The sequence below is a fragment of the Heterodontus francisci genome, chromosome 2 (assembly GCF_036365525.1).
Source record: "Heterodontus francisci isolate sHetFra1 chromosome 2, sHetFra1.hap1, whole genome shotgun sequence".
Taxonomy (NCBI): domain Eukaryota; kingdom Metazoa; phylum Chordata; class Chondrichthyes; order Heterodontiformes; family Heterodontidae; genus Heterodontus; species Heterodontus francisci.
In genome coordinates, this window is record NC_090372.1 from 114,404,373 (window position 1) to 114,431,954 (window position 27,582).

General features: G+C 44.7%; 1 protein-coding gene across 2 annotated transcripts in view; it reads left to right on the top strand.

The window, feature by feature from the left end:
* si:dkey-256h2.1 (uncharacterized protein LOC337520 homolog) overlaps positions 1-27,582 on the top strand; it is a 314,605-nt gene that overhangs the window by 81,370 nt on the left and 205,653 nt on the right. The window lies entirely within an intron of this gene.

Genomic DNA, 27,582 nt, shown 5'->3' on the forward strand with positions numbered 1-27,582 from the left:
TGTAGTAAATAATGAGGAGGAAAGCCTCAGATTACAGGATGATATAGATGGGCTGGTAAGATGAGCAGAGCAGTGGCAAATGGAATTTAATCCTGAGAAGTGTGAGGTGATGCACTTTGGGAGGACTAACAAGTCAAGGGAATATACAATGGATGGTAGGACCCTAGGAAGTACAGAGGGTCAGAGGAACCTTGGTATACTTGAAGATAGAACACTGAAGGCAGCAGCACAGGTAGATAAGGTGCTTAGGAAGGCATATGGGATACTTGCCTATATTAGCCAAGGCATAGAATATAAGAGCAGGGAGGTTATGATGGAGCTGTATAAAACGCTAGTTGGGCCACAGCTGAAGTACTGTGTACAGTTCTGGGCACCACACTATAGGAAGGATGTGATTGCACTGGAGAGGGTGCAGAGGAGATTCACCAGGATGTTGCCTGGGCTGGAGCATTTCAGCTATGAAGAGAGACTGAATAGGCTAGGGTTGTTTTCCTTAGAGCAGTGATGGCTGAGAGGGGACCTGATTGAGGTATATAAAATTATGAGGGGCATATAAAGGGTAGATAGGAAAAACCTTTTCCTTTAGCGAAGGTATCAATAACCAGGGGGCATAGATTTAAGGTAAGGGGCAGGAGGTTGAGAGGGGATTTGAGGAAACATTTTTTCACCCAGAGGGTGATTGGAATCGGGAGCACACTGCCTGAAGGGGTGGGAGAGGCAGGAGCCCTCACAACATTTAAGAAATATTTAGATGAGCACTTGAAACGCCATAGCATACAAGGCTACGGGCCAAGTGCTGGACAATGGGATTAGAATAGATAGGTGCTTGATGGCCGGCAAGGACACAATGGGCCGAAGGGCCTGTTTCTGTGTTGTATAACTCTATGACTTTGGTTGCTTGTGAATCAGTGCAGAACATAACAGCTTCCTGAGCTTTCTCATCAGTGCCAGGGAACCAAGTTTTATCATGTAGTCATGATTGTTTTCCTGATTCCTTGGTGACCACTGTGTACAAGGCTAACAATATGTTCTTATAGCATTTCAGGTAGGATAATTTGTTTTTGAGAGCAACTCCATCAGCATTTAATGATATTTTGTTTCTTTCCATAGTACTTTGAGTGCTTTTATTTCATACCATTTATATGTTCAGTACCATTGTGTCATAGCTTATATTGTAGTATCACTGTTTCTGGTTTGAAGCCACCACTTTAAGATGAAAAGGAGAAGGGTTCCGAAGAAGGGTCACTGACCCAAAACGTTAACTCTGCTTCTCTCTCCACAGATGCTGTCAGACCTGCTGAGTATATCCAGCATTTCTTGTTTTTATTTCAGATTTCCAGCATCTGCAGTATTTTGCTTTTATTTACGATGAAAAGTTTTGTTTTGACAGAGAAGTCATGAAGCTACATTTGCCAGGTTTGTGTTGTCTGCTCAAATGCCCTACTGAATGTTAAATGAGGAGAAGATAGCAGTTGTTAAACTTTAGATTAATTTGTGAATGAATGTTGTAGTCAATGCGTTCTGATGTGGAACTCTTTCTGACAGTACTGAAAATTCTGTCCTTTTGTTACACCTCTGCAAACTTCTGTTTGTAATAAAACAGAAAATGCTGGAAATACTCAGCAGGTCAGGCAGCATTTGTGGACAGAGAAACAGTTAGTGTTTCAGGTTGATGACCTTTTGTCAGTACTGGAAAAAGTTAAGGATGCAACAAGTTTTAAGCAAGTACAGAGGCAGGGAGTAGGGAAAGAACAAAAGGAGAGGTCTGTGATAAAGTGGAAGCCAGGAGAGATTAAATGACAAAGGAATGATGATGCAAGGCAAAAGGATGGTAATGGGACAAGTAAAGAAACAAAAGCTGGGTCTAGAGGAGGTGTAAATGGGAAAAAGCATTCCTTACATTCAGCTGCCATCCAAATCCAAAAATGGGGGTAGAGGTTATAATCTGAAATTGTTGAACTCAGTGTTGAGTCTGGAAGGCTGTAAAGTGCCTAATCAAAAAATGACACACTGCTCCTCGCGATTACGTTGAGCTTCATTGGAACACTGTAGCTTAAAATACCTGCAAGCTGATATAGCATTCTTTTTCTAATATAACATTCTTTGCATTAACATAATAAAGTTGCATAAAAATCCTCCAAATGTCCAATGGTAGAATATAAAAAGCACAAATTGTTTACATGTTTATTTGATTTACTACATATGAGGTCAACAAGGGACTTGATTTACCATTTTTAGTTGTGCAGCTGAACTTTACTTTAGTAATTTAAATGAATAGATGAAGATAAATTTTAGAAGTGAACCAAATCTGGTGGCTTCCTTCATAAGGTCATGAATTTCTGTTTAAACATCTCTTGAATTATCTCCAAGGACTTCTTAAAGAAATTCCTGCACTGAAGAGACCTAAATTGGCTCTTATTGTGGACTTTGTCAAAAGTGGCTTGATTGTTTTAGGGAGTATGAGATCATGCATACCAGAAAATGATTGCAATGTTCTATACCGTGGAATCCTGCCAAAATTTTTGTAGGAAAAATCCTTGCACGAGACCATCCCTCGGTGCACAGGTTTTTTTTTTTGCTATTTATATTGGGTGTCCTTTTGCTGTACCCATTGCACCCATCTTCATTTCCATGCCTAGGGTTTTGCTAAGCAACGACTTACATTTCTACAGCAGTCTTTACATACAGACTGGTTGCTCAGTGTTTTACAGGGCAGTGGACAAATTAAACACCAAATAAGAGGGGAGAAGAAAAAAAAGAGTTTAAGGGAGGGAAATACCAGAGGACAGGGCAAATTTGCTGAAGGAGTGGATGTCAGTAGTGGAACAGATCACGATGTGTAAGCAGGCATCGAACACAGGAGACTGAGTGAGACCAGCGGTGTTTAAAAAGAGCAGCGGCAGTGGAAAATAAGGAGACTGAGTGAGACCAGCGGTGTTTAAAAAGAGCAGCGGCAGCGGGAAAGAAGGAGACTGAGTGAGACCGGCGGTGTTTAAAAAGAGCAGCGGCAGTGGGAAAGAAGGAGACTGAGTGAGACCAGCGGTGTTTAAAAAGAGCAGCGGCAGCGGGAAAGAAGGAGACTGAATGAGACCGGCGGTGTTTAAAAAGAACAGCGGCAGCGCGCCTGAGTTTTGAAAAAAAAAGCCAACAGTGACATCACAGGGGTGCTGCAAGGTGATTGGTTGGTGAGCAGCAGCTGTTAGAATATCTTAAAGAAATAAGGGGTAAGTTGTTTTTGTTGAAAAGAGGCATTTTAGTGCTGATGCAGGGGAGGAAACCTGATCGGAGGGATTCAAACGTTGAGTTCTGGGAAAGATGGGCATAAATTTGGGAGGTGATAGTACATTCAAGGACTTTGGAGAGGAAGCAGAGGTTGGAGTTGGGTTGGTAGTTTGCAAGGATGAGGTGCTAAGGGTTGGTTTATTTTGAGGCAGATGATGGCAGACTTGAAGGTGAGGGGGACAGTAACTAAAGAGAGAGAGAGAGAGACGTTAACAATATAATCTAACTTGGGAGTCAGGAAGGGAGGTTGGGTGTTCAGTTTAGTGACACTAGGTTGAGGGAGCAGGAGGTGGATCTCCTGGACAAAATGAGCTCGGTGAGGGTGTGAGGGGAGATAGGAGAGAATCTAGAGAACGATGTGAGTTCAGGGCTAGGGTAGTGGGGAATCTCGGAGGAAGTTTGGCCCAGTGAACTTAAGGGAAAGGAGGGAAGTGGCAGAGGCAGCTGATTGGATGCTTTCAATCTCAGTGACAAAGATGTGCATGATCTACTTGCACTTATCGCAGGTGAGGGTGGAGGAGAGCGGAGACAGGGGTAGTTGTTAAGGATGATTACAGGGACCTTGTATGACATGTAATTTTATTTACTCCAAGTTTTCTACTTCAAGCCCGTCTCTCCTTTATCTCCTTCCATTGATATCTTCCTTAACTTTTGAGTTTGATATTCGGGTTGAAAGGGAGTAGCAAAAATCACAAACCAAGGTATTAAATTTAAGGTTAACTTACTTGAGGCATGAGAAATATATTTACCGCAGTAAACTGGGTTAAGCTGTTAATTGTTAAACCTGCAGACAAGCAATGAGAAGTATTCAAAGAAGTATTTAGTATTACACAGAACCAGTACATATCCTTAAAAGGCAAAAGATCCACATGTGCGGTTGAACAACCATGGTCAAGAAACGAGGTAAGAGACTGTATCAAGCTAAAAGAAAAGGCTTACACAAATGCAAGGAAAAACAAAAATCCACCAGAGTCTGAGAGCTATAAAAAGAACTTAAGGGATACAAAAAAGTGGTGAGAGATTTTTAAAAAAAGGAATATGAAAGATAATTGTAATTGCAAAGGATATTAATCAAAGCGAACAGTATAAATTTTCACGAATATAAGAGAAAGAGAGAGGTAAGGGGGTATGTCGGCTCATAAAATAAACATGCAGGTGAGACAATGAAAGATAAAAGGAAATTGCAGACTTGTTAAAATGAGTGCATTTCTTCCCTAAAGTATTCATGTAATGCCCTTTTAGTGGTGCGAGGCAGACTTACGTTGAATCCTGGGGGCAGTCAGCTGACACGGATGCTACCTGCATGGCTTGTGTGATGTTCTTCGTTGATATAATTGAAGAATGCTGCACGGCCAGCGCAGGTAGTGGCCCACGGTGTTGCTTGTTATGATTGTGGCGGCAGCAATGCATTGTCAATTCAGTCCCGTCACTCCACAGGTCGCAGCATGTTATTTAAAGTTCTCCACCCAACCGGAAAACAGCCAAATTAAACAATCTAGTAACCCCAAAATGAAACAGACCAAACCAGGTATCTTTAGACAACGAATTAACTATTTATTAAAACTAAATCTTAAACAATATTAAGATAAACCTGACCTCAGACTTTATAACTTATTTTAATCTAACCCCCATTCACACACATGCACTTAAAAATAGCTGTAGTTGACCGGTTTTAAAAGTAGTGTTTTTAGAGTCATAGAGTTATACAGCACAAAAACAGGCCCTTCGGCCCATCATGTCTGTGCCGGCCATCAAGCACCGAACTATTCTAATCCCATTTTCCAGCACTTGGCTCATAGCCTTGTATGCTATGGCGTTTCAAGTGCTCATCGAAATACTTCTTAAATGTTGTCAGGCAGTGCGATCCAGATTCCAGCCACCCTCTGAGTGAAAAAATGTTTTTCCTCAAATCCCCTCTAAACCTCTTGCCCCTTACCTTAAATCTATGCCCGCTGGTTATTGACCCCTGTGCTAAGGGAAAAAGTTTCTTCCTATCTAACCTATCAATGCCCCTCATACTTTTGTATACCTCAATCATGTCCCCTCTCAGCCTTCTCTGCTCAAAGGAAAACAACCCTAGCCTTTTCAGTCTCTCTTCATAGCTGAAATGCTCCAGCCCAGGCAACATCCTGGTGAATCTCCTCTGCACCCTCTCCAGTGCAGTCACCTCCTTCCTATGGTGTGGTGCCCAGAACTGTACACAGTACTCCAGCTGTGGCCTAACTAGCATTTTATACAGCACCATCATAACCTCCCTGCTCTTATATTCTATGTCTCGGCTAATAAAGGCAAATATCCCATATGCCTTCCTAAGCACCTTATCTACCTGTGCTGCTGCCTTCAGTGATCTATCTTCAAGTATACCAAGGTCCCTCTGACCCTCTGTACTTCCTAGGGTCCTACCATCCATTGTATATTCCCTTGACTTGTTAGTCCTCCCAAAGTACATCACCTCACACTTCTCAGGATTAAATTCCATTTGCCACTGCTCCGCCCATCTTACCAGCCCATCTATATCATCCTGTAATCTGAGGCTTTCCTCCTCACTATTTACGACACCACCAATTTTTGTATCATCTGTGAACTTACTGATCATACCTCCTATATTCATGTCTAAATCACTAATGTACACTACAGACAGCAAGGGTCCCAGCACCGATCCCTGTGGTACACCACTGGTCACAGGCTTCCAACCGCAAACCTCGACCATCACCCTCCGCCTCCTGCCACAAAGCCAATTTTGGATTCAATTTGCCAAATTGCCCTGGATCCCATGGGCTCTTACCTTCTTAACCAGTCTCCCTTGCGGGACCTTATCAAAAGTCTTACTGAAGTCCATGTAAACTACACAACTGCTTTACCCTCATTTACACATCTAGTCACCGCCTCGAAAAATTCAATCAAGTTAGTTAGACACGATCTCCCCCTGACAAAACCGTGCTGACGATCCCTGATAAATCCCTGCCTCTTCAAGTGGAGAGTAATCTTGTCCCTCAGAATTTTTTCCAATAGTTTCCCTACCACTGATGCTAGACTCACCAGCCTGTAATTACCTGGTTTATCCCTGCTACCCTTCTTGAATAATGGTACCACATTCGCTGTCCTCCAATCCTCTGGCACTTTCCCTGCGGCCAGAGAGGATTTGAAAATTTGTGTCAGAGCCCCTGCTATCTCCTCCCTTGCCTCACATTATGGCCTGGGATAGATCTCATCTGGGCTTGGGGATTTATCCACTTTTAAGCCCACTAAAATAGCTAACACTTCCTCCCTTTCAATGCTAATATGTTCAAGTATATCACAATCTCCCTCCATGATCTCTACACCTACATCGTGCTTCTTCATAGTGAACACAGATGAAAAGTAATCATTTAAAACCTCACCTATGTCCTCCAGCTCCACACACAGATTGCCACTTTGATCCCTAATGGGCCCTACTCTTTCTAATCCTCTTGTCCTTAACATACTTATAAAATGCCTTGGGAATTTCCTTTATCTTTCCTGCCCGTGTTTTTTCATGTCCCCTCTTCGTTCTCCTAATTACTTTTTTAAGTAGCCCCCTACACTTTCTATACTCCTCGAGTGCCTCTGCTGTTTTCAGCGCTCTGAATCTGCCATAAGCCTCCTTTATTTCCCCTTATCCAATCCTCTATATCCCTTGAAGATTCTATACCCTGGAATATTGAGCTGCCAGTCCTGCCCCTCCCTCAACCATGTCTCTGTGATAGCAATAATATCATAATCCCATGTAATAATCAATGCCCTCAATTCATCTGCCTTACTAGTAAGACTCCTTGCATTAAAATAGATGCAGTCCAGACTTGCATTTTTCACTTGTGCCTCAACACGTCTATATTTTCTCTGCCTTCCAGACTGACTCAGTTTTTCTTCTATATTTGACTGTGCATCACCCCCTACTGTACCTCTACTCTGTATCCCATCCCCCTGCCAAATTAGTTAAAAGCCCCCCAACAGCACTAGGATGTTGGTCCTGTTCCGGTTCAGGTGCAACCTGTCCAACTTGTATAGGTCCCACCTTTGCCAGAAACAGACCCAGTGATCCAGGAAACTAAAGCCCTCCCTCCTGCACCATCTCTTCAGCCTCGCATTCATCTGCTCTATCCTCCTATTCCTATACTCACTAGCACGTCGCACCAGTAGTAATCCAGAGATTACAATCTTTGAGGCCCTGCTTTTTAATCTGCTACCTAGCTCCCTAAATTCTTGTTGCAGGACCTCATCCCTCTTTCTACCTATGTCGTTGGTACCAATGTGTACCACGACCTCTGACTGTTCACCCTCCCCCTTCAGAATGCCCTGCAGCCGCTCCGTGACATCCTTGACCCTAGCACCAGGCAGGCAACATACCATCCTGGAGTCACGTTTGCGGCCACAGAAACGCCTATCTGTACCCCTTACGATAGAATCCCCTATCACTATAGTTGTCCCACTCCTTTTCCTCCCCTCCTGTGCAGCTGAGCCACCTTGGCTCTTGCTACATTCCCCTGAGAAGCTATCTCCCCCACCAGTATCCAAAGTGGTTAGATAGGCAGATGGACCCAGGGGACTCCTGCACTACCTGCCTAGTTCTTCTACTCTGCCTGGCAGTCACCCATTCCCTTTCTGCTTGAGCAGTCTTTACCTGCGGTGTGACCACCTCCCTGTATGTGCTATCCGCAATGATCTCAGCCTCGTGGATACTCCACAGTGTCTCCAGCTGCTGCTCCAGATCCGAAATGCGGATTTCAATTAGCTGCAGCTGGAGACACTTCCTGCACACGTGTTTGCCCTGGACACTGGAAGTGTCCCTGACTTCCCAGATTGCACAGGAGGAGCACTCCACATTGTCGACCTGCCCTGCCATGACTTGCCCTTAATTTATCCCCTTAAATTACCCAAAAATTAGATTATTTGCACTAGGGATCTTGATTCCTTTAAAAAAAACACTACCTACTATATTAAAAAAAAACTGTGGACCTTTCCCTTTACTTTTAGTTACTTACCTAACAGCAGTTACTCACTAACAAATCACCTTGCAGCTTTCCTGTAATGTCATTGTTCACTTTGTTTTCAAACTCCGGCGCGCCTGGACTCCTCTCCACTGCTCTCCCGGAAGGTAAGTGACAGGGCCGCGATCCTCAGTCTCAATTTATAGGCTCCGCTCTCGGCGTTCTCCCCACAGGTCTTCTCCTCTCCGCTGCTTTCCCGGAAGGTAAGTGACTGGGCCGCAATCCTCGGGCTCAATTTATCGGCTCCGCTCTTGGCGTTCTCCCCACAGGTCCGTTTTTCTCTGCTCCGCTCCCGGAAGGTAAAAATTTAAAAATTAGCTGTCTCTTAGCAATAAATAAAATAAGTAAGTCTTCGTGGATTACGTTTCTGGTGGATGAGGTATTCTAATGTGAAAATAGTCAAAGGCCACTCAAAGTCTTCATGTGGATTTGATGCAGTAGTCGATTCTTAATAGGCATTCAACTCTTTGGCTGCAGTAGGCATCAACAGTTCCTTCAGCAATACAAACGGTTTCTTGAAAAAAGGCTTTCCTTTCTTTAGGTAATTAACTTGGTCCGTAGCTCCTTGTAGAATTTCTGCTGAGTGAGAATAAACAGCTCCTTTCTCTTCAGTACGCCTTGCTGGTGAGTCTGGTTTTTGCCAGTTTTACACAGTTAAGTGGAAACATTGTACCATGTGACCTCCATCTCCTGATGTCGCCTAGGTAACAAAAGTGCAGCTGCTGACATACTGTGCCTTAGAAATTCCAGAACTTTCTCTCCCTTAAAGGTGCACTTTTTTAAGAGTCTTAAAGGCACACACTGTTTTAATTTTTTTTAAATCTAATCCGAGGAGAAAAATAATACAAGTCCGTGACATGCCTGCCCGCAGTGAATCGATGCAAGTCTGCGAAATGAATTTCTCCTCCTTTGTATCCCTTTTCACAGTAGAGGATGAGGGCAAAATACCAGCAGTACAATGCAGCATAAAGATAACTCAATAGGAGGAACGTAATGGATTTCATATAAATAAGAAAATGGTAATGAAAAACATAATGAGACAAGATAGACAAATCTCCAGGACCTGATGGGCTCCATCCTAGGGTATTGAAAGAAATAGGTGGGGACATTTGTAATGCATTAGACGCAATTTTCCAAAGCTCTCTAGATTCACAAATTGTACCTTGGGATTGGAAAATTGCAGATGTCACTCCATTATTTAAGGAGGGAGAAACCAGCTGTCTACAGACCTGTCCGTTTGATGTTGGATGTGGGGAAGTTATTAGAATCTTATCATGGACAGAATGAGTACTTGAACAAGCAGGAGCTTATTAAAGAGAGTCAGCATAGATATGTGAAAGGCAGGTCTATCTCGTTGAATTTTTTGAGGAGGTCATCAATGTGGTGGCTAGGGGAGTGTCTATGGATTTCCAGAAGGCAGTTGGTGAGGTTCTGCATAAAAGACTATTATTAACAATAGAAGTGAATGTAACTTTGTGACTGACATGGGCTGTTAATTTTTTTTATTCTTTCTTGGGATCTGGGTGTCGTTGGCAGCATCAGCATTTATTGCCTCTCTCTAATTGTCCTCGAGAGGTGGAGGTGAGCTGCCTTCTTGAACTGCTGCAGTCCATGTGGTGTAGGTACAAGCACAGTGCTGTCAGGGAGGGAGTTCCAGGATTTTGGCCCAGCAACAGTGAAGGAATGGCAATATAGTTCCAAGTCAGGATGGTATGTGACTTGGAGAGGAATTTGCAGGTGGTGGTGTTCCGATGTGTCTGATGCCCTTGTGTTTCTAGGTGGTAGAGTTCATGGGTTTGGAAGGTTATGTTGAAGGAGCCTTGGTGAGTTGCTGCAGTGCATCATGTAGATAGTACACACTGCTACCACTGTGCACTGGTGGTGGAAGGACTGAATGTTTAAGATGGTGTACAGGGTGCCAGTCAAGCGAGTTGCTTTGTTCTGGATGGTGTCGAGCTCCTTGAGTGTTGTTGCAGCTGCACACATCTAGTCAAATGGGGAGTATTTCATCACAGTCCTGACTTTGAATATTTTTAAGGCAGAGGTAGATAGATTCTTGATAAGCAAGCAAGGGGGTGGAAGGTTATCGGGGGTAGGTGGAAATGTGGAGTAATCAGTTAGGCCATGAACTTACTGAATGGCGGAGCAGGCTCAAAGGGCCGAGTGGCCTACTCCTGCTCCTAATTCGAATGTTTGTATGTGTCTTGCAGATGTTGGACAGGCACTGGGGAGACAGGAGGTGAGTTACTCGCCGCAGAATTCCTAGCCGCTGACCTGTTCTTGTAGCCACAGTATTTATATGACTGATCAAGTTAAGTTTCTTATCAATGGTAACCTCCCGATGTTGATGGTGGGGGACTCAGTTGTTTGGGAGGTAAGAGGCAGAAAGTAGGGATAAAGCAGGGATGTCCAACCTTTTCACGTGGGGGGGGGGGGCCACATTATAATTTTCGTTTTACATAGGGGGCTGCTGAGACAATTTTGGAAAGATAAAGGCATTAAAAATTACTATTAATCAAAACAACAACAACTGTGCATTTTTGTGAAGAAGCTTTAAATGAGGAGACTAATTTATTGACTTACTTTCTCTCCACTATGTTGGACACTGATTTAGTGAGATACCTAGCATTTTTTTTGCTTGCACAAGTAGTCGATGTTTGCCCGCACACTTCTTGTAGCGATGCTGAGTATTCTGGATAGATATCCATCTGTCAAGAGTGCTCTTGATCACACTCTCTCCCTCTCTGCCCACCGTCTTTCTCTCTCTTTGCCCCCAGTCTCATTCTCTCTCCATTGCTGAGAGTGGGAACAGCGGCGTCTGAACTTTGGACAGATTGACGGTTTTCTGGTGGGCTTTTAAAAAAAATTGAAACCCGCCGGAAAGCCCTGAAACTGTCTTTATAGGTGCTGAGAGTGGGAGCAGCAGCTTCCAAACTTCGGACAGATTCGGAGTTTTCCGGTGGGTGCTGATTTTTTTTTTAAAAGCCCACTGGAAAACCCCGAATCCGTCCAAAGTTCAGAAGCCGCAGTTCCTGCTCTCAGCGCCTGTCAGCTATGAAAGGAGTGTTAATGAGCATTAGGTAAAGATTTGAGCTTAGAAATTCCAATTCAGCTGTGAAACCAAGAGTGCATTTTTTTAACAAGCCAGTCTGGTTGGAGAGAAGAAGCCAATGGGAAATTTCTCATTCCTGAAATTACCAGTCACGGGTACAGTTTGCATCCACGGTCTGGACGGAAACCTTTGGCGGGCTGGGGGCTGTATGTTTGACGACCCTGGGATAAGGGGAATGTACCTTGATAGGCTGGATGTAACAAATGGTGATCTGTACTGGGGCCTCAGCTTTTCATATTTTCACACAAACAGTAGTTGTAATACAGAATACTGTCTCCCAAAAAGATGTGGAACTTAGGTCAATTGAAATGTGCAAGACTGATAGATTTTTATTCAGTTGGGTACCAAGGGATATGGATCAAAGGTGGTTAGATGGAGTTGAGGTACAGAATAGCTATGATCTAATTGAACATTGCAACAGGCTTCAGGGTGCTCAATCTGTTCCTGTTTAAACTAGTACCAGAAGCCACTATATGTGCCTAAGCAAGACTCTCCTTATCACCTCAGAGACATTGCAGCACCTACTATTTATTTTCATTCATGTGACAGCAAAGATGAAGGGCTAAATTTTTGCCATGGAAGTGGGAAACAGAAGCCGGGTCTGTTTTTGGGTCAGAAACACTCCTTCGGTGGGAAACTGATTAAAGTTCAGATTTTCACAGGGGTAAGCCCTTAATTGATACGGAGAAGGGTTTCCTGTCCATGTAGAGCCAGTGGGGCGAGAATGGAAGTGGGTCAGATGAAGTTTAGGACTCATTTAGACTCCCCATGGCAGCCATCAATGAGGCTACTGGTTGTCCTGAGGGAGAGATCTGCAGTTTGTGCCAAAGCTTTCCACTGCACCAGAGGGAAGTGAGATGTCACAGGGGAGCCGTAGGACTGGCACCCTGGGCATGACAGACCCTCGCTTCATCGATGGATCTAATTAATGCTGGAGACCGTGAGGAAGAGGAGAGATGTCCTCTTCTCGGAGGGTGGCAGGAGGCCATTTTGTCATGCAGCAGGAGCACCTCTCTGTTCATCCCCCTCCGCCCCCAAATCCTTCTCCTCTACAAAGAGCTGTTTGCTTCCAGGGCCTCACCGTCCTCAAGGTGTACACTTCTCTGAAGGGCCATTTATGGAGAGTGCAGCAAATCACCACAATGATCGAGATCCTTGAGGAGGGTATTGGAGGGCACCACTCGACTGGTCCAGGCACCAGAATGGCATCGCCAGGAGCCTGATGGCCTGATCAATGATTGACTGCTGAGCAGATGGTGTTGATTGTATCACCTCTGTGCCTCTGTCTAGAGCTTTTGTAGAGGGGTCAGTAGCCATCTCTTCAAGGGATTTCCCTTGTCCCCTAGGATCCATCCATGCTCTTTGGGGCTTTGAGTGAAGATCTGAGGCAGCCTGGACAGGTGGAAAGTGAAAGAGTCATGGCAGCTGCCAGGAAAGCAAGCGCGCTCATAGAAGAAATTCTTGTGGTCACAGACTAGTTGGACATTGAGGGAGTAGAAGCCCTCCCTGTTGATGGATCTCGCTGGCCGATCACTGGGTGCCTTGATGACTACATGGGTGCAATCGATGATGCCCAGCACCTGGGTGAAACCCAATGTCCTCTGTCCCTGTGAGGCCGTGTCTGTCGTTAAATTAATGGACTTTCCAGCTCTGGCAAAGAGGGCTTCAGTGACCAACGAGATGCAGTGGTATGCAGCCATTATTGAGATGCCAGTAAAGTCAGCAGCTGATACTTGGAAGGAGCCAGAACTGAAGAAGCTGAAGGCCACAGTGACTTTGACGGCTACTGGCAGGGCCTGGCGACCGATGGGGCGAGGTCTGAGGGTCTTTGGTGACAAGGGCGCAGATATTCAGTGACCATGTGCCTGGTGAGTTGCAGTCTCCTGTGGCACTGGTTCTTGGTTATCTCCAGGTAGCTCCATCTTTGGTGGTTGATCCTGTGGTTAGGGTTTGGCCTCCATTGTCTTCTTGCCCTTTGTTCCTCTCTAGTGCACTCCCGAGATTCTGCCCTTCCTGTGAAAGGTTTGCCCCTCATCGCCACTGAGCCCAAAATCTGACAGTCATGCCCTCATTGTCAGCTGGAGCCTTCTTTCTGGGCAGGTGGCCACCCAATTGTTCTTTGCAGCCTTGCCCCCTGCTCTTCTGGCCCCGCAATACCAGGGGGTTGCTGATCCCATTCAAAGCTCGGGTACTGAGTGCCCACTCTCTGCCACCTATGCAGCATCCAGGGCACTTCCTTACCAAGTTCCCAGCTCCTTTTTATCCCATTGACTCTCTTATAAGGCCAGGGTGACTCCCTGGAGCAGCCATGACTGGCTCCCCACTGCGTGCCCACCTCTCCTTAGCTGTTCAGAAACTGACAGCTGCTGAAACCCATGCGCACCTTTAAATATTGCCCCCCTCCCCCCAGCTCCTGCAACAAGCTTTTTAACATGTTTAATTGTCATCAGTGGGGTGGAGAGCGGGATTCCTATCCCACCCTCTCCCCTCGCCTCACTTTGGTGATTATTGCCAGCACTGGGATTGGAGCCTTGAAATTGACATGTCCAGTGCTGGTATTTTCGGGGCTCCCTCCCGGCCTCCATTCCTGACTTTGGGGTGCCCCGAAAATTCAGCCCAAGGAAACAAGTAGAACAGGACTTTTTTTTATTTGTTTGGGGGATGTGGGCATCACTGGCTAGGCCAGCATTTACGACCCATCCCTAATTGCCCTTGAGAAGGTGGTGGTGAGTTGCCTTCTTGAACTGCTGCAGACTTTGGGGTGTAGGTATACCAACAGTGCTGCTAGGAAGGGAGTTCCAGAATCTTGACCCAGCAACAGAGAAGGAACAGCGATATACTTCCAAGTCAGGATGGGGTGTGGCTTGGAGGGGAACTTGCAGGTAGTGGTGTTCCCATGTATCTGCTGCCCTTGTCCTTTTATGTGGCAGAGGTTGCGTGTTTGGAAGGTGCTGTCGAAGGAGCCTTGGTGAGTTGTTGCAGTGCATCTTGTAGATGGTACACACTATTGCCACTGTGTGTCGGTGGAGGAGGGAGTAAATGTTGAAGGTGGTGGAGGGGGTGCCGGTCATGCGGACTGCTTTGTCCTGGATGGTGTCCAGCTTCTTGAGTAAAAATGGAAAATGCTGGAAATACTCAGCAGGTCGGGCAGCATCTTTGGAGGAGAAGCAGCGTTAACGTTTCAGGTCTGTGACCTTTCATCATAACTGAGTAAACACTTCTTGAGTATTGTTGGAGCTGCATCCATCCAGGCTAGTGGAGAATATTCCACTTGTGCCTTGTAGATGGTGGACAGGCAAAGGGGAGTCAGGAGACGAGTTACTCGCTGCAGAATTTCCAGCCTCTGACCTGCTCTTGTAGACTCAGCATTTATGTGGCTAGTCCAGTTGCGTTTCTGGTCAATGGTGACCCCTAGTATGTTGATAGTGGGGGATTCAGTGATAGTAATGCCATTGAACATCAGGGGGAGATGGTCAGATTCTCTTTTGTTTGAGAACTATCAAAGTCACTATTGCGCTGTTCATAAAAACTAAGTGCTGGAAATACTCAGCAGGTCTGGCAGCATCTGTGGAGAGAGAAGCCCTCCTCCTTCTGGCTTTTATATTATTGCACTGTTCACTGTTATAGGACTGAGCACTAGCAGATGATCAACTGGAACCATTTTAATTGATCAGTTTAGACCTCATGTTCATTAGAGAGACTATGGTTAACTGAGCAATTTCTTTACTGCACATAAAAAAGGAAATCAACTGATTTAAGTTTAATCCATATAAATAATGGAAATAGTTTGATCATCACTCATGGTGGGCTAGATGATTCATAGCTGTATGAATTCAAATGCATCCAATGTACATCAACAGTGTAGTGCGTTTTTCCTCTGACCATGCTGAGAATATAATGCCTGCATTAGTTATGATATGAATGTTAAGTACCGCATATTTGAAAGGAAATTTTTTCAAGTTAAAGATTTGTAAATATCCTGAAACTGAATGCTGCAGCTTAAAATTTTATCTTAGATATTGTATTGTGTAATGAAACAGGGGTTAATTAGCAATGTTGTAGTAAAAGATTCACTGGGAAATAGTGATCGTAATACCATTGAATTTCATGTTAAGTTTGAAAATGACACATTTCAATCAGAAACAAGAATCTTGCACTTAAACAAAGCCAATTACGAACGTATGAGGGGAGAACTGGCTAAGGTTAATTGGGTAAATAGACTAAAACGTATGGCGGTAAATGCACAGTGGGAAACATTGAAAGAAACAATTCAAAGGGTCAACAAAAGTACATTCCGTTCAAAAACAAAAACTCTTCCAGAAAAACCCATCCGTGGCTCACTCAGGAAGTTAAGGAGTATATTAGACTAAAAGAAGAGGCTTACAAAGTTGCAAAAAATAGTAGCAAATCTAAGAATTGGGAGTGTTTTAGAAACCAGCAAAGGGCCACCAAAAAGTTGGTAAAAAGGGGAAAAAATAGAATGAGAGTAAACTGGCCAGCAATATAAAACAGATTGTAAGAGTTTTTGTTAGTACATAAAAAGGAAGGGAGTAGCTAAAGTACACATTGGTTCCTTAGAGGCAGAGACAGGAGAAATCATCATAGGGAATGAGGAAATGGCAGAGGCACTGCACAAATATTTTGTGTCTGTCTTCACAGTAGAAGACACAAGTTCCATACCAGAAATAGGCAATAATCTTGGGGGTAAAAAGAGTGAGAAAATTAAGGAAATTGCTAGCAGTCGAGATAAAGTTTTGTAGAAACTTGAGGGACTAAAATATGGCAAATCCCTGGGACCAGATGGCCTACACCCTAGGCTTCTAAAAGAGATAGCTACAGAGATAGTGGATGCGCTGGCTATAATTTTCCAGAATTCCTTAGATTCAGGAATGTTTTCATCAGATTGGAAGTTGACAAATGTTACACCGCTTTTCAAGAAAGGAGGTAGAGAGAAAACAGGGAACTACAGCCCAGTTAGCCAAACATCAGTCGTTTGGAAGATACTGGAAACTGTTATAAAAGAAGGCTTAACAAGCTTAACAATGCACTTGGAAAAACATAGTATGATTAGAACAAGTCAGCATGGTTTTACTAAAGGGAAATCCTGTCTGACAAATATATTAGGATTTTTTGAGGATGCAACTAGTAGGGTAGATAAAGGGGAACCAGTAGATGTAGTATACCTGGATTTCCAAAAGGCATTCGATAAGGTGCCACATAAAAGATTAATAGGCAAAATAAGGGCTCGTGGTGTTGGGGGTAATATATCAGCATGGATAGAGGATTGATTAACAGACAGGAAGCAGAGAGTGGGCATGAATGGGGCATTTTCAAGTTGGCAGGCAGTGAATAGTCGGGTGCCGCAAGGATCATTGCTGGGGCTTCAGCTATTTACACTCTATATTAATGACTTGGATGAAGAGACAGAGAGTAATGTATCTAAGTTTGCTGATGATACAAAGCTCAGTGGAAAAGTAAGCTGCGGGGAGGATGTAGACAAGCTGCAAAGAGATATAGATAGGTTAATTGAGTGGGCAGCAAGATGGCAAATGGAGTATAATGTAGGGAAGTGTGAAGTTGTTCACTTGGGTTGTAAAAATAAAAAAGCAGAATATTTTTTAAAAGGTGTGAAACTGGTAAGTGTTGATGTTCAGAGAGACTTGGGTGTACATGTCCAAGGAACGCACAAAGTTAACATGCAGGAGCAGCAGACTGGTAGGAAGGCAAATGGCATGTTGCCCTTAATTGCAAGGGGATTAAAGAACAGGAATAAAGAAGTCTGACTGAAATTGTACAGGGCGTTGGTGAGACCGCACCTGGAATACTGTGTGCAGTTTTGATCTCCACATTTAAGAAAGGATATACTTGCACTGGAGGCGGTGCAGTGAAGATTTACTAAATCGATCCCTAGGATGATGGGGTTTTCCTATGATGAGAGGCTGAGTAAATTGGGCCTGTATTCTCTGGAGTTTAGAAGAATGAGGGGCAATCTAATTGAGACATACAGGATTCTGAAAGGGCTCGATAGGGTGGAAGCCGAGAGATCCTTGCCTCTGATCAGGGAATCTAGAACGCAGGGGCACAGTATCAGGCTAAGAGGCTGATCATTCAGGAGTGAGATGAGGAGAAATTACTACACTCAAAAGGTTGTGAATCTTTGGAATTTTCTACCCCATGATGGATGCTTCATCGTTGAATACACTTAAGGCTGGGATAGAAAGATTTTTGGTCTCGCAAGGAATCAAGGGATATGGGGAGCGGGCAAGAAGGTGGAATTGAAGCCCAAGATCAGCCATGATTGTACCGAATGGCAGAGCAGGCTGGATGGGCCATATGGTCTACTTCTCCTATTTCTTGTTTTCTTGTGTTAAAATGTGGTACAGATTCTCCTGGCCCCTTTTCCTGCTCAGTACTCTGCGATTCTAAACACTCATCCTGTCAGACTTGGCTCCATACCTCAATGGTGCCAGATCCTAGCCCCCTACATGTTGGAACCTGGTGCTATGGTATCTTGGGATTTTTTTTTCATCTCTGATGCTTCACAACATTAAGCTTCTGTTTTAGGACATTATCTGTCAAATGAATTTATTGAAAAAATGAATAAATATAACGCATATATGTACACAGAAAAATTATACTCATTGCTAAAAGGAAAATGACAAAATTCACAGTCTTTACAATGAATTACTATTCTCCTGATGTACTTCATCCGAGGGTCTTAAAAGAAGTGGCCAGTGAGAGAGTTGATGCATTGGCTTTAATTTTCCAAAATTCCCTAGGTTCGGGGAAGGTTCCATTAGATTGGAAAATAGTGAATGTAACTCCTTTATTCAAAAAGAGAGGGAGACAGAAAGCAGAAAGCTACAGGCCAGTTAGCTTAACATCTGTCATCAGGAAAATGTTAGAAGCTGTTATTAAAGACATTATAGCAGGGCACTTAGAAATATTCAAGGTAATCAGGTAGAGTCAACATGGTTTTATGAAAGCAAAACCATGTTTCACCAATTTATTTGAGTTCTTTGAAGAAGTAACATGTGCTGCGGATAAAGGAGAACCAGTGGATGTACTGTACCTAGATTTCCAGAAGGCATTTGATAAGGTGCCACATCAAAGGTTATTTTGGAAAATAAAAGCTCATCGTGTAGGGGGTGACATATTCGCATGGATAGAAGATTGGCTAGCTAGTAGGACACAGAGAGTCGGCATAAATGGGTCATTTTCTGCTTGGCAAGATGTAATGAGTGGTGTGCCGTAAGGATCAGTGCTGGGGCCTCAACTTTTTACAATTTATATAAATAACTTCGATGAAGGGACCGAAGGTATGGTTGCTAAATTTGCTGATGACAGAAAATTAAGCAGGAAAGTAAGTTGTGACGAGGACATAAGAAGGCTACAAAGGGAGAAGGATAGGTTAAGTGAGTGGGCAAAACGTCCCACAAGGAACTCAGTCCCAGCTCGGTTTAGGTGCAACCCATCTGGCCTCTACAGGTCCCATCTCCCCCAGAGCCAGTCCCAATGTCCCAGGAATCTAAAGCTGTCCCTCCTGCACCATCTTTCCAGCCACGCATTCATCTGTCTTATTCTATTTCTGTACTCATTCACAAGTGGCACTGGGAGTAATCCAGAGATTACTACTTTTGAGGTCCGACTTGCTAATTTCTTACTTAGTTCCCTAAATTCTGACTGCAGGACCACATCCCTCTTTCTACCTATGTCGTTGGTTCCAATGTGGACCACGACTGTTGGCTGTTCACCGTCCCCTTTCAGGATGATCTGCAGCCGCTCAGTGACATCCTTGACCCTGGAACCGGGGAGGCAATACACCATCCTAGATTCACGTCTGCGGCCACAGAAACGCCTGTCTGTTCCCCTGACTATTGAATCACCTTTCACTATGGCTCTTCCAGTCTTCCCTGTACCCCCCTGTGCGGCTGGGCCACCCGTAGTGCCATGGACTTGGCTCTGGCTGCACTCCCCAGGTGAAGCACCACTGTCGTCAGTATTCAGAACTGAATACCTGTTGGAGAGTGAGATGCACTCAGGGGTCTCCTGCACTACCTGCCTGATTATTTTTGACTGCCTAATGGTCACCCATTCCCTCTCTCCTTGCATACTCTTAAGCTGTGGAGTGGCCACATCTATAAGAGTGCTATCCACGTAGCTCTCATCCTCAGGAATGCACCGCAGTGTTGCCAGCTGCTGCTCAAGTTCCAAAACCCGGAGCTCAAGCTGCCGCAATTGACAGCACTTCCTGCACAAATCGTTCTCCAGGATGCGAGAAGTATCCTGGAGCTCCCACACAGCACAGGAGGTGCACTCTCGAGGTTGAAGCACCCCTGCCATTCCTTTATTTATTAGTTGACCCTTTGCTACTGCTAAAAAACCTTACCAATACTACAACACCTTAGAATTATTAATAAAACCTTACTAGTACTGATAAATCCTACTAAAAATCAATGCAGTTCACTAGTTAAAATAAACTTTACACAAAAAGAAAATAATACTCACCGGCTACTCACTTGTTCCCGATTATTAATACTTAATTTATACTCTTTTTTTTTTTTTAGTCTGCCAGTTGTTGAGAAGCCATATCCAAGCTATTTACACACGCACCCTAACAGTAGTGTACTAAACCAGCTATTTACTGATGCTCCCTAACAGCAGTTGCTCAGCAACCAATTACCTTGCAGCTTTCCTGTGATGTCACTGTTCACTATGTTTTCAAACTCCGGTGCGCCTGGACTCCTGTCTGCTCCTGTGAAACCATCGTCGATTGTTGTAAAAACCCATCTGGTTCACTAATGTCCTTTAGGGAAGGAAATCTGCTGTCCTTACCTGGTCTGGCCTACATGTGACTCCAGACCCACAGCAATGTGGTTGACTCTTACATGGCCTCTGAAATAGCCTAACAAGCCACTCAGTTGTATCTAACCGCTAACAAGTCAATAAAAAGGAATGAAACCGGACGGACCACCTGGCATCGACCTAAGCACTGGAAACGACAATGGCAAACCAAGCCCTTTCGACCCTGCAAAGTCCTCCTTACTAACATCTGGGGGATTGTGTCAAAGTTGGGAGAGCTGTCCCACAGACTAGTCAAGCAACAGCCTGACATAGTCATGCTCACAGAATCATACCTTACAGACAATGCCCTGTCCTACTGGCAGGACAGCCCCAGCAGAGGTGGCGGCACAGTGATATTCAGTAGGGAGGGAGTTTCCCTGGGAGTCCTCAACATCGACTCCGGACCCCATGAAGTCTCATGGCATCAGGTCAAACATGGGCAAGGAAACCTCCTGCTGGTTACCACTTACCGCCCTCTCTCAGCTGATGAATCAGTACTCCTCCATGTTGAGCACCATTTGGAGGAAGCTCTGAGGGCGGCAAGGGGGCAGAATGGACTCTGGTTCGGGGTCTTTAATGTCCATCACCAAGAGTGGCTCGGTAGCACCAGTACTGACCTAGCTGGCCGAGTCATAAAAGACATAGCTGCTCGACAGGGTCTGCAGCAGGTGGTGAGGGAACCAACAAGAGGGAAAAACATACTTGACCTCGTCCTGACCAATCTGCCAGCCGCAGATGCATCTGTCCATGACAGCATTGGTAGGAGTGACCACCGCACAGTCCATGTGGAGACGAAGTCCCACCTTCATATTGAGGATACCGTCCATCGTGTTGTGTGGAACTATCACTGTTCTAAATGGGACAGATTTCGAACAGATCTAGCAATGCAAAACTGGGCATCTATGAGGCGCTGTGGGGCATCTATGAGGCGCTGTGGGCCATCAGCAGCAGCAGAATTGTACTCAACCACAATCTGTGACCTCATAGCCCGGCATATCCCCCATTCTACCATTTCCATCAAGCCAGGAGACCAACTCTGGTTCAATGAAGAGTGCAGGAGTGCATGCCAGGAGCAGCACCAGGCATACCTCAAAATGAGGTGTCAACCTGGTGAAGCTAAAACAGAGGACTACTTGCATGCCAAAATGCGTAAGCAGCATGCGATAGACAGAGCTAAGGAATCCCATAACCAACGGATCAGATCAAAGCTCTACAGTCCTGCCACATCCAGCCATGAATGGTGGTGGGCAATTAAACAACTAACTGGAGGAGGTGGCTCCACAAATATCCCCATCCTCAATGATGGGGGAGCCCAGCACATCAGTAGGAAAGATAAGGCAGAAGCATTTGCAACAATCTTCAGCCAGAAGTGCCGGGTTGATGATCCATCTTGGCCTCTTCCTGAAGTCCCCAGCATCACAGATGCCAGACTTCAGCCAATTCGATTCACTCCGCGTGATATCAAGAAACGACTGAAGGCACTGGATACTGCAAAGGCTATGGGCCCTGACAATATTCCGGCAATAGTACTGAAGACCTGTGCTCCAGAACTTGCTGCGCCCTTAGCCAAGCTGTTCCAGTACAGCTACAACACTGGCATCTACCCGGTAATGTGGAAAATTGCCCAGGTATGTCCTGTACGCAAAAAGCAGGACAAGTCCAACCTAGCCAATTACCACCCCATCAGTCTACTCTCAATCATTAGTAAAGTGATGGAAGGTGTCATCAACAGTGCCATCAAGCAGCACTTGCTTAGCAATAACCTGCTCAGTGGTGCTCAGTTTGGGTTCCACCAGGGCCACTCAGCTCCTGACCTCATTACAGCCTTGGTTCAAACATGCATAAAAGAGCTGAATTCAAGATGTGAGGTGAGAGTGACTGCCCTTGACATCAAGGCAGCATTTGACCGGGTATGGCATCAAGGAGCCCTGGCAAAACTGAAATCAATGGGAATGAGGGGGAAAACTCTCTGCTGGTTGTAGTCATACCTAACGCAAAGGAAGATGGTTGTGGATGTTAGAGGTCAATCATCTGAGCTCCAGGACATTACCGCAGGAGTTCCTCAGGGTAGTGTCCTAGGCCCAACCACCTTCAGCTGCTTCATCAATGACCTTCCTTCAGTCATTAGGTCAGAAGTGGGGATGTTTGCTGATGATTGCACAATGTTCAGCACCATTTGCGACTCCTCAGATACTGAAGCAGTCCGTGTAGAGATGCAGCAAGACCTGGACAATATCCAGGCTTGGGCTGATAAGTGTTAAGTAACATTCGTGCCACACAAGGGCCAGGCAATGACCATCTCCATCCAACAAGAGAGAATCTAACCATCTCCCCTTGACATTCAATAGCATTACCATCGCTGAATCCCCCACTGTCAACATCCTAGGGGCTACCATTGACCAGAAACTGAACTGGAGTAGCCATATAAATACCGTGGCTACAAGAGCAGGTCAGAGGCTAGGAATCCTGTGGCGAGTAACTCATCTCCTGACTCCCCAAAGCCTGTCCACCATCTACAAGGAACAGGTCAGGAGTGTGATGGAATACTCTGCACTTGCCTGGATGTGTGCAGCTCCAACAACACTCAAGAAGCTTGACCCCATCCAGGACAAATCAGCCCACTTGATTGGCACCTCATCCACAAACATTCACTCCCTCCTCCACCGACGCACAGTGGCAGCTGTGTGTACCGTCTACAAAATGCACTGCAGCAACGCACCAAGGCTCCTTAGACAGCACCTTCCAAACCAGCAGCCTCTACCAACTAGAAGAACAAGGGCAGCAAATGCATGGGAACACCACCACCTGCAACGTCCCCTCCAAGTCACACACCATCCTGACTTGGAACTATATCGCCGTTCCTTCACCATCGCTGGGTCAAAATCCTGGAACTCCCTTCCTAACAGCACTCTGATTGTACCTACCTCATGGACTGCAGCGGTTCAAGAAGGCTGCTCACCACCACCTTCTCAAGGGCAATTAAGGATGGGAAATAAATGCTGGCCTAGCCAGCGATGCCCACATCCCATGAATGAATAAAAAAAGGTGAGTTGCTCATGCAGAGAGCTGACACAGACACTATGGGCCAAATGGCCTTTGTCTGTGCTGTACATAACTCTATGACTCTAACCATACTGTGATTCTATGAAAACAGATAGTAAGAGCTACAAAAAGGAAAGAAACTTCCAAGGGATATCAAAGCAACACAAACTTTTTACAATTAGGAAAAAAGAGGGTGATCAGGAGCAATGTGGGCCCCTTGAAAACTGACAACAGTGATAATGTCAGTGAAAGTAAAGAAATGGCACAATGTTCAGCACCATTCGCGACTCCTCAGATACTGAAGCAGTCTGAATAATTTGCTTCAGTATTTATAGCAGAAGAAGAGGTCAGCATGCTGGAAATTCCAAGAAAACTATTATTGAATAAGGGACAGGGACTCGCCAAAATTAACATAGTCAAACTAACAGTAATGAAGAAAATAATGGCACTAAAGAATGATAATTCCCCTACACCTGATGGTTTCCATCCCAGGGTTTAAAAGGAAGTGGGTGAGAGCATTGCAAATACCCTAACTATAATCTTCCAAACTTCTCTGGACTCTGGAATCTTTCCTTCAGATTGGAAAATTGCGTATCTTACGCCACTGTTTAAGAAAAGTGATAGAGGGAAACCGGGGAATTGTAGACCAGTTAGCCTAACATCTGTTGTCAGGAAATTGCTGGAGCGTATAATTAAGGAAAGGATGACTGAGTTTTCCCTGATCAGAGAGAGTCGACATGGATTTGTAAAGGGTGGGTCATGCCTGATGAACCTGACTGAATTTTTTTGAAGAGGTGATTAAAGTAGTGGACAGTGAAATGTCTATGGGTGTTATTTATATGTACTTACAAAAGGCATTTGATACAATTCCTCTTAAGAGACTTAGCTAGAATCGAAGGCAAATTATTGTCCTGGCCTAGTGGCAGGACACAGAGAGTAGGGATAGCAGGCAGGCACTCTTAATTGGCAGGATGTGACTGCTGGTGTCCTGCAAAAATCTGTGTTGGGGCCTCGACTATTCACCATATTTTTTAACAACTTAGATGATGGGATTGAAAGCCAGATGTCCAGATTTGCCAATGACACCAAAGTAGGCAGCAATGTAAGCAGTGCAGATTGAAACATAACATGAATAAAATTAATGGGATATTAATAGATTCAGTGAATGGGCAAAAATGTGGCAAATGGATTTCAATGTAGATAAATGTGAGGTCATCCACTTTGGACCTAAAAGGGATAGAACAGGGTACTTTCTAAATGATGAAAAGCTAGAAACAGTGGAGGTCCAAGGAGACTTAGCGGGTCCGTGTACCTAGATCATTTAAAATGTCATGAACAGTTATAGAAAATAATTAAAAAGCTAATGGAATGCTGACCTTTATATCTAGAGGACTAGAATAGAAGAAGGTAGAAGTCATACTTTGGCTATACACAGACCGAGTTAGACCACACCTGGAATACAGTAAGTAGTTCTGTGCACCACACCTAAGGCAAGGATATATGGAGCTTGGAGGGACTGTGGCGTAGATTTACCAGAATGATACCTGGACTCCAAAGTTTAAATTACGAGGAGAGATAACACAAACTATGGTTGTATTCCCTGGAATTTAGCAGGTTAAGGGGTGATTTGATCAAAGTTTTCAAGATATTAAAGGGAACAGGTACTTTCTCTTTATCTACCCTCTTTCCATTGGTTGGGAAATCTAGGACTCGGGAGCATAATCTAAAAATTAGAGCCAGATCTTTCAGGAGAGAAGTTAGGAAACATTTCTGCACACAAAGTGGGGGATCTCGGCCACCAGCTGAAAAGCCAGCGGGGCCCTGCATCACCTCCTCTGGGGAAGGCCCACTGCATTGCGTGCCAATTAGGCATTTAAGTGGCCAGCGGCGGACCTTCCCCAGGATTAAGGACCCCGATGACTGAAGTCCTGTCTCCTGAGAACTGCCGCCAATCAGAGGCTGGCAGCTCTTTTACTGAGCAGCACCACCACAGAGGTAGTGGCTGCTGCCGGTAATGTACCCACCGGAAGCCTAGGATCGTCAAGGGATCCAGGCCAGGTGAGTCATGGTGGTAGGGGTGTCATGGGGCAGGGGGTTGAAGGCCAGGGGCGGGTCTGTAGCAAGGGCGGGCTTTGGCTCTCAGCAGGCCCCCCAGCCTTCCTTCTGCCTGGTCCCTCGATCAGGCACTGAGCCTTTTAACAAGGTATTCTCCCCTGCTGGAGCCGGCAAGCAACCTGCACTGGTTTGCTTGGGGTCCTCCATGCATGGCAACAGGCCCGGCTGCTGCTGGGCTAATACTGGTGGAGGTGGGATGAGGCCCTTAATTGGATATTAATTGCCCACTAAGGGCCTCAATTGGCAGCAGGGCAGGAAGGCTATCCACGGGCCTTCCCGCCATGGACATGGACTTAATTAGGGTGGAGGCGGGAAGGTGGGAGGGTATCCCCCTGCCCACCACCATCCCACCTGATTAAATGCTCATCCCTGCCTCCAAACTCATGACAGGGAAGAGCATAACATCCTCCCAAAGGGTGGTAGAAGGTTGGAACTCTCTTCAACAAACAGCAATTGATGCTAGATCGACTAGATTTTAAATCCACACTTTATAGATTTTTGTTATCCAAAGGTTTTAAGGGATGTGGGAAAAGGTGGAAATATGGAGTTAGGTCGCAGATCAGCCATGATCTCATTCAATGGCCGAACAGGCTTGAAGGGTTAAATAGCCTACTCCCGTTCCTATGAGCTGATACAAACTTTTGTATTCTAGCTGTTCATGAGCTTTCACAGAGCATAGCTCTTCTCCACATAGATTTTGGATACTTCTACAAAATTGTCAGACCTACTTGAGCATGCTGCCTGACTGCAGAGCAGATCTCCATAAACTGTGCACTTACAAAGATTGAAACTCTTCATTATAACAAACTTATGGAGATATGCCAGAAATTTACCATATGTTAGGAAAAAAAGTCACTTGTGATTTGCAGTGAGAGACCTGTAGGCCCTCAGTGAATATATATTTTCTGTGCTTGTCAACACTGTTTACTCATGGTCTGTGGTTTATCTGAGTTGACACAGACTATGACATATCTTCCATTGAGTTACATACTGTTTTATTTATTGTGTTGTATCTGCTGGGAAAGTTTTTGTTTACTTGCGAGATATTTTTAACATAGAGAAATTATTTTGAGGCAAAAAGAAATGATGTCTGTATTATAACTGGAAGATTAGATGCATGCAGATGCCAGTCTTTTCTTAAGTTGTTCTACCACATCAGCATCTTCATTATCATTCAAACTTATTACTCCCTGTGGAATATTGGGGGGACGAAATTGGTCTTCTGCAGTAGTGCAAAACCGGCTCATAACCCACAGGCACCGTGCTCCGTTTTCTTTTCCACTGAAGTCAATAGAAAAGATAATCGGATGTTGTTGTAAAACAGGCTACCGATTCGCTATGAGCTAGTATTGTGCTACTAGCAAAAAAACAATTTCACCCCCTTGACCTCCTTGGTCAAAAAAAAATTGAAATGTGTGCGAGATTCTTCAAATCAGTTTCTTGGGCTGCAAAAGTGCTATTATTAAAAGTGTGGACAGTTGTGGTTGGCGTGTGAAACTTTATGCAGGGAGGATGTGAAATTCTCATTGAGTTGTAATTTGTGCCTCAGAGGAGATTATGGAGGTTGAGACTTGAGTTGATAAGGGATTAGGATTTTTTCAGAGCTGAAGGATCCTGGAGTCTAATGAAAGCAGTCCTGGTAATTGAACAGATGCCCCTCCATACTCAGGCTTCGGTGGCAACTGGGAAGTCAAAGTTAGAGTCTGTAATTACGAGCAAGAACTTTGATTTTTGTCAACATTATCTGTGACTATACTTTACAAATTAATTTGTTGTGAAGCATTTTGGGATGTCCTGAGAATGTCAAAGGCACTTTATATATGCAAGTGCTTTTCTTTCCTTTGTAGTGTTTTCCTAACTGACATCTAGCAGACATGGGCCTATAATATCTATGCCCATCCTCTTGAAAGATTTGGTAGTCATGAGTAGGGATTGCAGTGGTATTTTTGTGTAATCCCTTTTATTAACCTAAAAATCAAAGCCCATTTGAAGCTGGAAATGAGCATATAATTGTCTGGAATTTCTGTAGGGGTTGTCTGGTAGAAGAGCAGCGAAATGCCCAGCTAAATTACATAAATGGCTTAAAGCAGGCATTTATGCCATTTCTCTGGTGTTTCTGCTGATCTTCTGCCAAAGTTACAGTGGGAGATGGAGAAACCCTTGGAAATTCTTCCCCAGTGG